Genomic DNA, 15,459 nt, shown 5'->3' with positions numbered 1-15,459 from the left:
GTTGGTAAACCCATATTCCTGTGGGGACACACATATACTTGAAAACCACTGGCCAGCTGACTTCAAGTCAGAGGTTGTGCTGGACATTACTGGATGGACATCACCAGTAGTAAACCTATGCTGCAACTAATTCCATCCCTCATGAGGTAGCTCTACACATGCTAGATTGGGTTAGACAGCGCAATGTCATTGTGTGTTATGAACCAAAGATGTTAAATTCTGATTCATCAGCCCAAAAAATTCTTCCAGTTTTCAGTAGACCATTGGTGGTGTGACATAGCCCAGACAAGCCTGTTTTCTTATTCTATAGATTTCTTGCTGTAGTTCGACCTGCCAAACCTGAATCTCAAAGTGTTCTCTTTACAGCTGAAACTGAGACGTGCTTACTATGACAACCATTAAACTGCTTGAAGCTGTGGTCCTGTGAACCATCTGTCAATCAACTCAGAAACCTGTCTTCTTCTGATGCTGTTGTGGCTTTGGGTCTGTCAGACCTCTTCCTGTCAGAGGTTCCCACAGTGTCTCAGTGCCTTTTACAGGTGAAGACTGTACTCACTGGCACCTTGATTTTCTTCTAGGACCCTACAGACCTAAACCTTTTAGTGTTATGATGGTCTATCTCTCTTTCATTGACAATTGCTTTGTTCTCACCATTTTCACAGCTCACTACTTTCTGCAGTACATTTTGACAAGGGAATGGTACCATAGCGTATTTCAACAATATTCAAAGGGAATCTGAAGTGAAAATAAACTTATGATACAATGATTTGCATGTGTAGTACAGCTAAGTAATAAAACATGATTAGCACAGATATGAGTCTCATATTGTTTCCAGTACAGAAGGAGTTAAGAAACGTCACACGATATCTATGCAAAAGAGCTTCTCTGAGTTCTCCAAACCTAGGGTCGGCTACAGTGTTGTTTTCTGAAGCACTTATATCAACCTGTCTCTCACTTGTTTGTTTAAGGTTTTACTGCCAGGACGTTGAAAGGGTCATTAGCTCTGCTCTGCTCCATCATTTAAAATGCTGAGTGTAGTGTGTAAACTGCAGTTATTAGAGAATGATGCAATGTTATAAAAAAAAAGCTAGACACGGTAACTGAAAATAAAAATATGAGACTCTTTTCTTTTCTATGAATGTTCTATTAATTATCTGAACTACACATAGAATTCATTATATCGAAAGTTTATTTGCACTTCAGTGTCACTTTAAAGTGAACCTTAAGTGTCCCAAAAAAAATGAGTTTTACTCACCTGGGGCTTACCTCAGCCCCCTGCAGCTGATCGGTGCCCACGACGAGTCGCTCTGATGCTCCGGGTCCCGCTGGCGGCCACTTCCGGTTTCGCCGTCAGGACCCGTCAGGCTGGGGAACGCGGCTGATACTACGCGTTCCCAGCCAAAATAGCACCCCTATGCGGCCATATGTCCGCATAGGCACCCGTATGCGGACATATGGCCGCATAGGGGTGCTATTTTGGCTGGGAACGCGTAGTATCAGCCGCGTTCCCCAGCCTGACGGGTCCTGACGGCGAAACCGGAAGTGGCCGCCAGCGGGACCCGGAGCATCAGAGCGACTCGTCGTGGGCACCGATCAGCTGCAGGGGGCTGAGGTAAGCCCCAGGTGAGTAAAACTCATTTTTTTTGGGACACTTAAGGTTCACTTTAAGGGAGCCATACAGCATACAATTTTGAAGATTTCTTTTTAATTCAAGAATTACAATCAATTTTTCTGATAGATTTTAACATCTAAAAAAACCTGACCAATGTACCACATATATTTATTTAGCATTTATATAGCATCTTATTAACAATTTAATTAATACATAATAATATTGTGAAATTAGGGAAATACCGGTATGTTTTTATTATTAAAGGGCAACTATCGCGAAAATGTGTACAAATTTTTTTTCCTATGTAGGTTTCACTAAAGGTGGCCACACACCATACAATTTTTTAATTAAATATCTGTTAAATTTAGGAATTGCAATCAATTTTTCTGGCTGATTGTAACATTTCAAAAATATGACCAATGTACCACACACCTATGTTCAATTTTTCCCCAATTATGATAAAACTGATTGGAAACTCTGAGAAAATTGCTAGGGTGTGTATATTAATAAATTGACAATCTAACAAACACCATACAATCTTTTAAAAAATTGAAGAGAAATATCTGGCATTCCGGTACGATATAAATTGAAAAAAAAAACGGGAAATCCGATCGGATTTTTCAGTCGAATGAAAATAAAGCTTTCAATGTTTTTTCGGGAGATACAATCGTTTTTATCGAATTGCTGTAAAATTGGATCATTTTATTAACAGGTCTGGCAGATTTTGGACTAGTCTGTTTGTGAGGGATTTGCAGTATTTTCTTGATTCTTTGCAAAAGAACTGTCTGGAAAGGACCTTTCCAATTGGGGTGGAAAGCCAGTCTACTCCTCTGCTCACTGTTCTGGCAGTTGGATTGTGCCACTGCTATTTAGGGAGTGTTTTTGAATATAAAAGAATTCTTGAGAGTCTCCCATAAGGAGATAGACTAGTCCAAAATCTGTCAGATATGTCATATTTTTTACTGCCTACTGTAAGTGACAAGGACATAGGAAAAATATTTAATAGTGCATTTTACTTTGTGAAAACGTACAACGAATATATTTTAAATGTACAGATTTTCACCATAGTGGTTCTTTAACTTTTCTATTTTCCTGAATCGTTTATTAGCTTTCACCTTTTCTCTGCTCTGTTTCCTCCCTTCTATAAGCTTCCGAATGGCTGCTTGTTGTTTACCGACAGCTCCAGGCTGGAGATACCGAACATCTCACTTATTTAACCTCATGCTTTAATCTTTGAGAATTGACATTTATGAGGTAATTACCTCACAAGTCAGTTATTTATCTCACAAGTTGGTAATTTCAGTTTTCCATGCGGTAACAGCCTTATTGGCCTCAATTCTGGTAGCTATGTGAGGTAAATATTTTTTTTGTAAGTAAAATATCTCATGCGGTATTTTCCTGTTTTTTTCACAATTCTGAAAGATTTTTCTGCATTTACGAACATGCGGTAAAACGTGCAGTAAATAAATAATAGTAGTCTATAATTGTCTTCCATAAGTTAGGATAGTCTTTAGAAGATGGTTTTTTTTTGAGGTAGGAAAGTGTATTTGATTATGTAGCAACCTACGAAAAGTATACTTATAGATATCCCCTATAAAAAAAATCCAGTAAATATTTGGAGTTTTATTTCTACCACTCCACTAACACAGCAATAGGAACTCTACTAAAAACCGCACAATGCATACAAATTGACTTTACCTCCAGGTACCGGCAAGCCTTAAACTGATCGGTAAATTACTGTATGTGCTAACATGCCCCCTAATTTCCATGAGAATAGCTATTTTTGGTAAAAATAAATTGTGAAAATTACAGCATTTACCGCATGAGGTAATTCATTACTAAAACTTACCGCATGAGGTAAAACATGACTAAAACCTACCAGAATTGCTAAATGTCATTACCTCATGAGGTAAATTACCATACATGAGGTAATTTGTTTGAAAACCGTACCAGAATTGAGGCCAATTGAATTAGCATTTATTAGGTAAATACCTCACAAGTCGGTAGTTTACCTCACTAGTCGGTAATTTCAGTTTTTCATGTAGTAACAGCCTAACTGAATTGACACTTCGCAAAATATTTGATAAAATCAGCTGTTTTCTGCTTTACCAAATACAGTAATGCTTACTGAACTGAATCTTTCACACAGTGAATTTATAACTTGCCACCCCCAGGCAGTATTGCCCTATTCATAAATATGTCACATGTGGGTGTGTAATAAAAGGCGGCTAGCCAAGTACACACCTACTCAGCAGTAAATGCCTTGAAACTATTTAAAAATGCTGGCGCTGGAAATACAGTAAGCCACAGAAACCATAAAACTTTGCCACCGTTGTCGCCATGGTCCGATGTGACCTCTCCAGCTTCCTGTGCATGGCATACACCATGGCTGTGACTGTGTGCGTGTGTGTGGTAGGCTGACTGCGCGCTGCACAGGACGCCTCTGTTTCTCATCTCTCTGGGTTATGTAAGTTCTCCTCAGCCCGTCTCCAGAGCGCAGCTAACGTTACAGCATGTTACAGAGGCAGCTCAGGCTGACCTCATTATACAGGAGGAGACACAGGCTGAAAGCATCACAATTACTGCCTATACTGTACGGCTTCTTCTCAGCTTACCTCCGTACAGATTATACTGAACCACGCAGTGATCTACAGCTACCTCCAGAAGCCAAGGTTTAAATCCAGAAGGCAATTATTTGTGATTATCTCAAGTGAAAATCCACCTCAAGCACAGGTGTCCTATGTCAGTCTGTGATCCACCTAACTGGAATGCTAAATGGCAGGTAGTTTCTTGGCCCTGTCTTCATGTTCACCCCCCCCCCCCCAAGAGCCTCCCACACCCTCAGATATTGGTATTAGGTAGCCTTTGGGCCCCCTCACCTTCTTCTCCAGGTAGAAGTGAAGTATTAAGCAGCCAGAGGTGTCCCACAGTTTTTGGAGGCAGAAGGGCTCAAGTATTAGGTAGCCAGAGGTGCTCTCCCCCAGTATTTGATATTCCCACCAGTATTTACGAACCAGAGGGGTCCCCGGCATTAGGAAGCCAGATGTAGTCTGCTATATTAGTTGTCAGACGTTTCACCAAGTATTTAGTAATCAGAAAGTCCCAGTATTAGTTAGCATGAAGTGCCCCCGGAATAGGTGGCCAGAAATGCCCCCAGTGCAGGTAGCCAGGGGTGCCCTCCAGTATTAAGCAGCCAATGGGGCCCCCAGTATTAGGTAGCCAAAGGTAGTCCACCAGAATTTGGTAGCCAGAGGTAGTCCCCCAGTATTAGGTAGCCAAAGGTAGTCCCCCAGAATTTGGTAGCCAGAGGTAGTCCCCCAGTATTTGGTAGCCAGAGGTAGTCCTCCAGTATTTGGTAGCCAGAGGTAGTCCCCCAGTATTTGGTAGCCAGAGGTAGTCCCCCAGTATATGTTAGCCAGAGGTAGTCCCCCAGTATTTGTTAGCCAGGGGGTCCACAGCGTTAGGGATTCAGATGCAGCCCCCCTTACATAGGTAAACAGAGGTGCCACCAAGTATTAACTAACCAGAAAGGTCCAGTATTAGGTAGCCTGAGGTGTGCTCCATCATGTGCTGAACCATCATCCCTCCTCTCTTCCCCATAACAACAGAACACTTGGCTGTAACCAAAGCATGTGTCTGTAAGCAGTCTCTCTATCCAGTTATGTTTTTAAATCTACGGGAGAAAACAAGAGAGTATGAAGAATACTAAAACTTCTGCTGCTTATACTGTAACTTTTGAAAATTAAATTGCATATATTACCAACGCGTTTCATATTTATTCCCAGTCCAGTAACACTTCCTGGGGATAAACAAACCTGCATGGCGCATGTCAGTTCAGGTACACTTTAACCTATGAGATATCTCTCCTTATCTGACTTAAAGGGACTCCGAGCTCAGAAAAAAAAGGAAAGTTGTACTCACCAGGGGCTTTTTCCAGCCCAGTGCTGGTCGGGAGGTCCCACGCCGGCGTCCTGGCTCCTCTCCTTCTCCCCGCTCCAGAATGGCTGGCAGGCCGCAGCCCGGGCGACACTCTCCCGAGTGTCGGGCTGCTTCTTCCGCATATGACGCGGATTACGTCACACGCCGGCCGCCTCGCGTCATCACGGCGGCCGGCGTGAAAGTACTGCGCATGCGCGCTTTGTTCGCGCATGCGCAGTACTTTCACGCCGGCAGCCGTGATGACGCGAGGCGGCCGGCGTGTGACGTAATCCGCGTCATATGCGGAAGAAGCAGCCCGACACTCGGGAGAGTGTCGCCCGGGCTGCGGCCTGCCAGCCATTCCGGAGCGGGGAGAAGGAGAGGAGCCAGGACGCCGGCGTGGGACCTCCCGACCAGCACTGGGCTGGAAAAAGCCCCTGGTGAGTACAACTTTCCTTTTTTTTCTGAGCTCGGAGTCCCTTTAAAGTGACGGTGATGCAAAAAAAAATAAAAAAATAAAATGATATAATGAATTGTATGTATAGTACAGAAAATGAATAGCACATTAGTAAAAAGAAAAGAGTATCATATTTTTATTTTCAGTTATGAAGCTTTTTTTTATTTTTTATGTAATCATTCTTTAATATTTACAGCTTACAAACTACACTCTGTATTTTATGAAATGAAACTATGAAACAGGGCAGAGGTAATGACCTTTTCAACTTCCCTGCAGTAAAATCTTATCTGAAGTTGTCTTCCACTGGGCCTTTGATGCATAAGTGCTTCAGAAAGCATCACTGGCGTCTTCCTGTACTGGAAACAATATGAGACTCATATCTTTGCTACCAATGTTCTATTTCCTAGCATACAATTAATTATATCATAAGTTTATTTTCACTTCAGATTCCCTTTAACTCATAATTTAGCTCTCCTTAGCCTCTATTCATGTAGCAGCGGTAAGAGGCCAGCAGAGTATTGCATGTTGTACTAGCGCAACTTGCGGTACAAGGGTAATGCAATGTAATTTGCATTACTACAGCAATATTCGCGTTACCCATGTTTCCCGGGAGTCTACACTACTGACGTTAGTACCAGTAATTTTACCATTTTTTTTGCCGACTTGTTAGTACATTTTCAGTTGTTAGGTGTAGGTATGAGTGAAATCGTCGGTGGCAGTTTCGCTAAATTTTTGACAAACATCCGATCGGTCCTTAAAACTCTGTGAAACGGGCACATTTGATTATAAAAACAAATGTAAATAAATGAAAAACTATTAATGTTAAAGAGACTCTGAAGCGAGAATAAATCTCGCTTCAGAGCTCATACTTAGCAGGGGCATGTGTGCCCCTGCTAAACCGCTGCTCTCGCGCCGCTAAACGGGGGTCCCTTCACCCCCAAACCCACCCCCGCAAGACTTGGTCGTAGTCTTGGTCGTAAATCTTCCCTTCCTGGAGGCAGGGCTAACGGCTGCAGCCCTGCCTCCAGTCGCGTCTATCAGACACGCATCGCCGCCTCTCCCCCGCCCCTCTCAGTGAAGGAAGACTGAGAGGGGCGGGGGAGAGGCGGAGATACGCGTCTGACAGACGCGCGTGGGGCAGGGCTGAGGCGGTTAGCCCTGCCCCAATGCGGAAGCGCTCCCCCGCTTTACGGAGGGGATTTGGAGGTGAAGGGACCCCCGTTAAGCCGCGGGATAGCGGCGGTTTAGCAGGGGCACACATGCCCCTGCTATCTATGAGGTCTGAAGCGAGATTTATTCTCGCTTTAGACTCTCTTTAAGTTTACGATTGTCTCGCTTCTATTTACGATCGTGTTTACAGAAAGTCCTTCTTGTTGCCCAACGGGGCTTCATGGCGAGAACTGGCTGCTGATCTAGCGAGTATCTTGGTAAGCGATTTGCAGCAAGACCGAACTTGAAAATGTAACTCGCTCATCCCCAGTTAGGTTAGTAGAAAGATTCCCAGGAGAAAACTTAAGGTGCCCATTAGTGATGAGCTCAAAGTTCGCATAAACATAATTTCGTATCGTAATTCGAAATTACGATGCAAAATCTTAATGCAAAATTTCAGGAAAAATCCTAATTTAGTCTGTGTAAACATAATCAAGAACTGTAATTTTGCAATTTCGCATAGTTTTCACGTCATTTCTTGCCCTCATACATTGCATTGTCACCAAAATTGCTACATATGTTAAAGGAAGCCAGAGCTGCGTAAAAATAAAAGTGTTATACATACCTGAGGCTTCCTCCAGCCCCATCCGCATGGATCGCTCCCACGCCGCCGTCCTCTGCCTTCTCCTGCGCCTGTCCCAGGTCCTGTAACTTCCTCCAGTAGCGGCCAGTCTGCGCAAGAGAAGTGCAACCTCTACGTATCTCTCCAGACGGCTGCTGGAAAGATACGTAAAGAGCACACTTCTCACGCATCAGGTTGGCCACGACTGAAACCCGGTATCGGAGCAGGAGAAGGCTGAGGACAGTGGCTGGAGGAAGCCTCAGGTATGTATAACACTTTTATTTTTACTCAGCTATGGCACACTTTAAAGAGACAGTGAAGTGAAAAAAAAATGATATAAGGAATTGGTTGTGTAGTACGGATAATTACTAGAATAATAGTAACAAAAAAAAATATTCTCATATTTTTATTTTCAGTTATATAGTGTTTTTTATAACATTGAATCATTCTCTAATATGTGCAGTTTATACACTACTCAGCATTCTAAATGTTTTTACAGAGCAGGCTGTGAACTATTGACCTGTCCTCTGGCAGAGAAAAAGAAAATCCTTGACTAACAGCTCAGATAACAACCTTCAGAACTCAGAGCTCTCTGCAACTTTGAAAGTCATGGAGCTCAATGACTTTTTTGCATAGATAGCAACTGGAGTTTCTTAACTCTCCCTGTACTGGAAACAATATTAGACTTATGTTTCTGCTCCTAAAGTTTTATTTCTGAGCTGTACTACACATTCAAATCATTATATCATCATTTTTTTTTCGCTTCAGTGTCTCTTTAAGGAGAAGAGTTGGAACAAGTCAAAAAAAGATTTTAAAAATGCAAAGGTTTTTGAACTCAGAAAATCTACAGTTTTAAAATAATTTTTCCTTTACATTTTTAAAATCAATTTTCTATAAAAAAAACTACAATCTTTTTGAAAAAAAAAATATTTATGATTATTTCCCACTATTCCAAGTATTCTCTTTAACATACGTAGCAATTTTGGTGTCAATAGCATGCATGGGGTCGCCACTACGGCTGCTCTTTCGGATTTCGCGGAATTGAAATTTCCGATTGGAACTCTAAAAACAGTATTACCACAACTCTGTAATTTCAGATAAATCACAGAACCAGCATTGGACCAATTAGAGAATGTAGAGTCAACTCGGAAGTATTTGGACGATCAGAGAATGCAAAAAATGACCAAAAAAAAGGTACTCTTCAGAATTCTGAAATAACTCGGAGATTGTATTTTGGCGTAAATACTGCATTACAGCAACTCGGTAATTTTTACCCAATCACAGAACTCAGAAGCATTGGACCAATCAGAGAATGTAGAAACTCCAAAGTAGTTGGCCAGTCAGAGAATGCAAAAAAGAACCCAAAAAAGGCTACTCGGAAATCAATTGGAAATCTGCGGAATCGGTAATTGGCATTGGTGGAAATCGGATTTTCCGCAGAATCAGAAATTGCATTTCCGACCATTCCTAGTCGATACAAAATTACATGAAAATTATGTAAAATTATAAATGGTTTACAGATCAATTAAACGGCCACAACGTAATTATGTACGGCCATAAATGCAACAATTTACGCAAAATTTTGCGTAATCGTAATAAGTAGATTACTTTCATCACTAGTGCCCATACAATTATCATTTTTCCCAACATGGCTGCTATATCTTAAATTTGATCAAGTTCTGGCTTAAAATTAATCAAACCCATAAATCCTTCAATCAAAAGGGGCTGGGTTGGGTGCATGTTGGTAGCTGCGCTAGATTAGCAGCAGATTGACAAACACCCTCCCCCCCCCCAGGTCTCCCCCATCTAAACAAAAATGCTTCCCCAGGCCCCTTCAGAGTGTTGGCAGTGGAGCACCCTCACCTGACCACTTGCGTGCTTCCTCCTGTGTCCTGTCTTCATCCCCGCAGGGGAGTGCCTGCTCCCCATGACCCATGTATGTTATGTGACTTTGACACAGGAGGGGGCATCGTTGGTGGACAGGTGAGTTCCAACACTTTTCATGGTCTAGAGAAGTACTTGATGGGGAGAGGCCTGGGGGCCTGCCAGGACTCCCCCATCTAGTGTACTGCAGCGGTGGTTCAATAGATTTTGTTCTTATAGATTTCAAGATGAAATCTTTTGAAAGTCTATTTGCAGTGTGTGGCAGTAATAGATCCCTCTCTAATCCGGTTTAGGGATCTATCTGTATGGTGGCCATCTGCTAATGCATGGCCACCATTAGGAGAAAAGTTCATTGCAGGGACTAGAGATGATCATAATGTGCTAGTTACGATTTTGTAAAATTTCGCATCATTTTTGTTATCATAACGGAAAAATCATAGTCACAAAAAATGACATAATACTTTGCATCATTACGACCATACACAAATTTTCGTAATAATTTTTGTCATTATGATTGTTTTCATGATGAAATTTCTGGGGGAAAAAAAATCAGAATTATGAAAATTTTCAGAACTGCGAGTATTTTTCAGGATGAATTTTCAAATAAAAGCAAAATTATGATTTTGTGTAATTTTGTAATTTCATGTAATTTTCTTGTCTTTACATGAAATTACAAAATTACGAGTAACACAAAATGAAACACAAAATTGATTTAACATGAAAATTTCTCATAATCATGATTTACAATTTCATGTCGTAATTGCAAATTTTGTGTTGTAATTACAAAAACGCAAAAACTTTGGCTCATCACTTATAGGGACCCTTATCTGTTTACCAGTGATGAGCAAAAATACCGATATTCTTTTCGCATTAATTTTCTCGAAAATAATGTTAAATTCAACTTTTGAATGAAAATGCCATTGAAAATCATTTTGTAATAAGTCTGTGATTTTTCAAAGTTTTCAAGCTTTTTTGCCTTAAAATAAACAATTTTTCTTGTTTTCACTGTAAAAATAATTTTCGCATTTTTACAGCAAAAAAAAGATTTTCCCATCTTCACATATTGCGAAAATACAAAGTATTTTCGTGAAGATTTTCTCAAAATTTAAAATTGCCATTTTTGAAGCAACATTTAACAACAAGCTCTCCTAAAGGGTCAGGTTAAAAATTTGTAAGAGAGATAATTCAATAGAAAAGCTTTTTGAATCGACCCCATAGTGTGGCACGGATCAGTGAATAATGGCGCACAGCGCCTATGTATAAAAATGGCGCCGCATTAAAAAGATACGCTTATCGCTATTTATCATTAGTACTGCATAATAATGGCGCACAGGGAAAAAAGAAGAAAAACAGCACACACTAACGTTATTTATCAATAGTGGCACACACTAACGTTATTTATCAATAGTGCCGTTCATGGGCCAAACAGCAGACCTTATTGCGCACAGTAACGTTATTTATCAATAGCGCCCTACATAAGCCAAACTGCAGACGTTATTTAACTGCAAAAAATGTGAATGAATTTAATGTAACACTGTCAAGGTTAGGGTTAGGCACCACTGGGGAGGTCTTAGGGTTAGGCACCATCAGGGGGGTCTTAGGGTTAGGCACCACCAGGGGGGTCTTAGGGTTAGGCACCACCAGGGGGTGGTTAGGGTTAAGGTTAGGCACCACCAGGGGGATCTTAGGGTTAGGCACCACCAGGGGGTCTTAGGGTTAGACACCACCAGGGGGGTCTTAGGGTTAGGCACCACCAGAGGGGTCTTAGGGCTAGGCACCACCAGGGGGGTGGTTAGGGTTAAGGTTAGGCACCACCAGGGGGGGTCTTAGGGTTAGGCACCACCAGGGGGGTCTTAGGGTTAGGCACCAACAGGGGGGGGGGTCTTAGGGTTAGGCACCACCAGGGGGGTCTTAGGGTTAGGCACCACAAGGGGGGTCTTAGGGTTAGGCACCACCAGGGGGGTCTTAGGGTTAGGCACCACCAGGGGGGTGGTTAGGGTTAGGCACCACTAGGGGGGGTTTAGGGGTTAGGGATAGGTAAAGAGAGGGTTCTTTGTGTTAACGCTAAATAACGATAAGGCTTTAACGCTAAATAACAATAAGGCTTTAACGTTAAATAACAATAAGGCTTTAACGTTAAATAGCGATAAGCGGCAAACGGATTAGCGGCAACACCGTGCGCCATTATTCGCAGGCGCCATTTTCAGATGGATCCGTGTGGCAAGTCCTAACTGAAGATTGTACAAATGTAAACATGTGTAGCAAATGTGATTCCTACCTATTCCTATTGAGAATGCAAATGTAGCCCAGTATAAATGTGTATACGTGACTAGTTTTATTTTACGCTTATGCATTAGTGAGCAAATAAAGACACGTTAAAAGATAAGAGATATATGATGCAATTTCCAGGACATTTCTACAGAAGTATTGGCCAATGTCTGTAAACACTTGACCTGACCTGACTTGAACTTGTGGTCATGTGGTGTATGATTACTGTATATATGTTACTCTGCAGCTATTAGGATATACCTGACTCAGACTTATAACCATGACATTTTACAATACTACACATGGAGATCATTGAAAAGGGCATGCATTTTTACAAGGGTGAGAAATCAAAAATACATAGAGCTCTGGAAACCAAAAATATTCTTATATTTAATCTTTAATAAACAAAATTGCACAAAATTGACAAAAGAAGTCTTCAGTAGTGAGGAATGCACCCATCCAATGACAACAATGGGCAATTGAAAATATTTTAAAAAACCAAAAGTGTAACTGTTGGGCATACAATCAAAAAACAATTCTTTATTTTTATCTGGTAAACAAGTAATAAGGATGCTAACCAGGCAATCCAAAAGTTAAAATCTCTATTACTTTTCTTGTTGATGAATGATCATTCCCCTGTTTATCTGACTCTTAGTTGGTACACACAAAATTTGGTACGCAAAAAGGAAGTTGCAGGGCATGCTGGGTTGTCCTTTTTTGCTTCTCTAGTAGAGAAGTAGAAGTAGAGAAGCAAAAGATGACAACCCAGCATGCCCTGCAACTTCCTTTTTGCGTACCAAATTTTGTGTGTACCAAATAATTCAGGTAAACAGGGGAATGATCATTCATCAACAAGAAAAGTAATAGAGATTTTAACTTTTGGATTGCCTGGTTAGCATCCTTATTACTTGTTTACCAGATAAAAATAAAAAATAGATTTTTGATTTTATGCCCGACAGTTACACTTTTACAGTAAAGGCTTGTATTCTCTTTTTAGGCGACGAGGCTGGCTTGTTTTGGATTAGCTAAGCCTTCTGAGAAGTAGTTCATGTATAAATAAGAAATAAATAGCAAAACTCTGGGCAAAATCAAGCCAGGAACGACCACCCCTAAATGCAAGCAACAGAATCAAAAATACAAAGACATGTGCCCCTCCCCGATACCCCAGATCAGGTGTTTTGCTGGCTACACCTTATGGGTGTGAAAAACATGATGGCCACACTTGTTTTATGACTCATTTAAGATGGATCCCCAGGCTGTGAGACAGGGTCGTATCTGGGTGACATAGTGCCTATGGCAAACACTAAAATTATGAGCTCCCCCCATCAGACCACCTTGTCCCATAATGCAATGATACAAGTCTCCCCAGTATAGGTTGCTAGAGTTAATCCCCAAGTAAAAGTAACCAGAGGTAGCACCCTAGTATAGGTAGCCGATGGGCGAACACCTGGATGTTCGGGTTCGGGCCGAACAGGCCGAACATGGGCCAGATGTTCGGCATGTTCGGCCCGAACCCCGAACTCAATGCAAGTCAATGGGGACCCGAACATGCCGCAATATGGCCCCCCTATGGGGTCGCAGGCATAAGGGGGGAGCATGCCCCGATCGCGGGGGGGGTCGGAAATTCCCCCCACCCCCTCCGCTAGCGCTCCCCCCTCTGCCCGCTTCCCCATAAAAAAGTTGGCGTAAAGTTAAATATTAGCGGTGGTGGCTGCTGCAGTGGCTGGCTGGCAGTGGTGTGAGTGAGGACTAGGAGAAGGAGTCCGAGTATGACGCGTTGAGGCCGGGCAGCGGGCGGTTCAGCGGTAGTACCCTTGTGACGCGTACCCTCGTATGCGTCATCAAGTAGAGGACGTGAGGTCAGAGAAAGGGCGGAAGTACCACAAGGGTACTACCGCTGAACCGCCCGCTGCCCGGCCTCAACGCGTCATACTCTGACTCCTCCTCCTCATTCACACCACTGCCAGCCAGCCACTGCAGCAGCCACCACCGGTAATATTTAACTTTACGTCGGCAAGCTAACCACGCCCCCGATGAGTCACTCGGAGTGACGAAACGCGTAGGGTGGAGCTTGCCGGACGTCCAGGAAGTAACGGTGATGTGGTAGCAGCGGCGAGAGCGGGACTACACCTTCTAGCCTACCCGGGAGGCAACGGGGGAGAGCCCGTTTCAAACTCTGTGCCTAATTAACCGCAACGAGATTGTGAGTGTAACTTTTTAATAAAATTTTACGTTTTGTAACTGAATTACGCTATGGAAGCTTTCTTCTTTATATGAGGTACGCATCAACCAGCATACATCATTAAGGATACCGTGTCCTAAGAGGAGTTGGCAACCCCAAAGTGCTGGAGTCGCACATTGCTGGGCGCTTATTGACCAGTCTAATAGTGGTCAAACTCGCTGGGTGAGTTCAATCCCACACGGGGTGTATGGTGGTGGAAACAGGACACAGTTGAGCGCTATCTTGTATATTGGAAAATTTTGCTGACAGTCTGCCGCGGCTGACATGGAAGCGCACCTGTGACAAAGGACAATATTTCATTTAGCACACTGAGCAGTGAAAACTGTTTTCTTAATAACTGCTTTTGTCTTCACTGTTTTTTATCATATGTCATTATATGTCTTTATTATATGTTTTTAACCTAGACTAGTATCGCCACAATAGCGCTTTCAAAATATTGTTGATTTAACTTTACGCCAACTTTTTTATGGGGGAGCGGGCAGAGGGGGGAGCGCTAGCGGAGGGGGTGGGGGGAATTTCCGACCCCCCCCCCCGCAATCGGGGCATGCTCCCCCCTTATGCCTGCGACCCCATAGGGGGGCGGTATTCGGCCGAACAGGGCCCTGTTCGGCCGAACAGGGGCCCTGTTCGGCCCTGTTCGGCCGGGCATTTAGTAGTTCGGGCGAACCCGAACGGTTTGGCCGAACACCATCAGGTGTTCGGCCGAACTCGAACATCACCCGAACAGGGTGATGTTCTGCAGAACCTGAACAGTGGCGAACACTGTTCGCCCAACACTAGCCAGAGGTAATTCACCCAGTATAAGCAGACCCATGGTTATGTTGCCCTCTCAGTATATGTAGTTAGAGATGTCTCCCCAGTATAAGTAGCCTTCTTTAGCATAAATGGTAAGAGGTATCCCCCCAGTATAAGTAGTCCCTCAGTATAGGTAATGAGAGGTTCCCCTCAGTATAAGTAACCCCCCAGTAAAGGTTTGGCAGGTGTCCCCCAGTATAAGTAGACCCTCCCAGTATAGGTAGTGAGAGATGTCATCCAGTATAAGAGCAGCTACAAATGCCTGAGAGGCATCCCTCAGTATGGTAGTGAAGCATAAGGGAGGAGGAGGCAGCCATGGCGCCCATGGTGCTGTGGCGCCCATGGCACAAGCCATACCTGCACCCCTCTAGATACGCCTCTGCTGTGAGACTCACCAAGGGGAGGCAAGGGAACGGCTGTGAACTTTAAGAGGGCCCCATAAAAGTTTTGCTGGGGGTCCCATGGCTTGTAGTTACGCCAGTGATAACCACAACCACATTCTGACGCATGGC

At 43.0% G+C, this 15,459-nt stretch overlaps 1 protein-coding gene across 1 annotated transcript in view; it reads left to right on the top strand.

Annotated features, from left to right (window-relative positions):
• Positions 1-372: 372 nt before the first annotated feature.
• LOC137560983 (uncharacterized) overlaps positions 373-15,459 on the top strand; it is a 54,825-nt gene continuing 39,738 nt past the window's right edge. Inside the window, exons 1-2 of the mRNA XM_068272180.1 lie at positions 373-539; positions 8,856-8,952. The gene's annotated coding sequence lies outside the window, so the exon portion shown is untranslated. The remainder of the gene's footprint in view (positions 540-8,855; positions 8,953-15,459) is intronic.

Source organism: Hyperolius riggenbachi, chromosome 3 (assembly GCF_040937935.1).
Source record: "Hyperolius riggenbachi isolate aHypRig1 chromosome 3, aHypRig1.pri, whole genome shotgun sequence".
Lineage (NCBI taxonomy): Eukaryota > Metazoa > Chordata > Amphibia > Anura > Hyperoliidae > Hyperolius > Hyperolius riggenbachi.
This window is presented reverse-complemented; position numbering and strand designations above follow the sequence as displayed.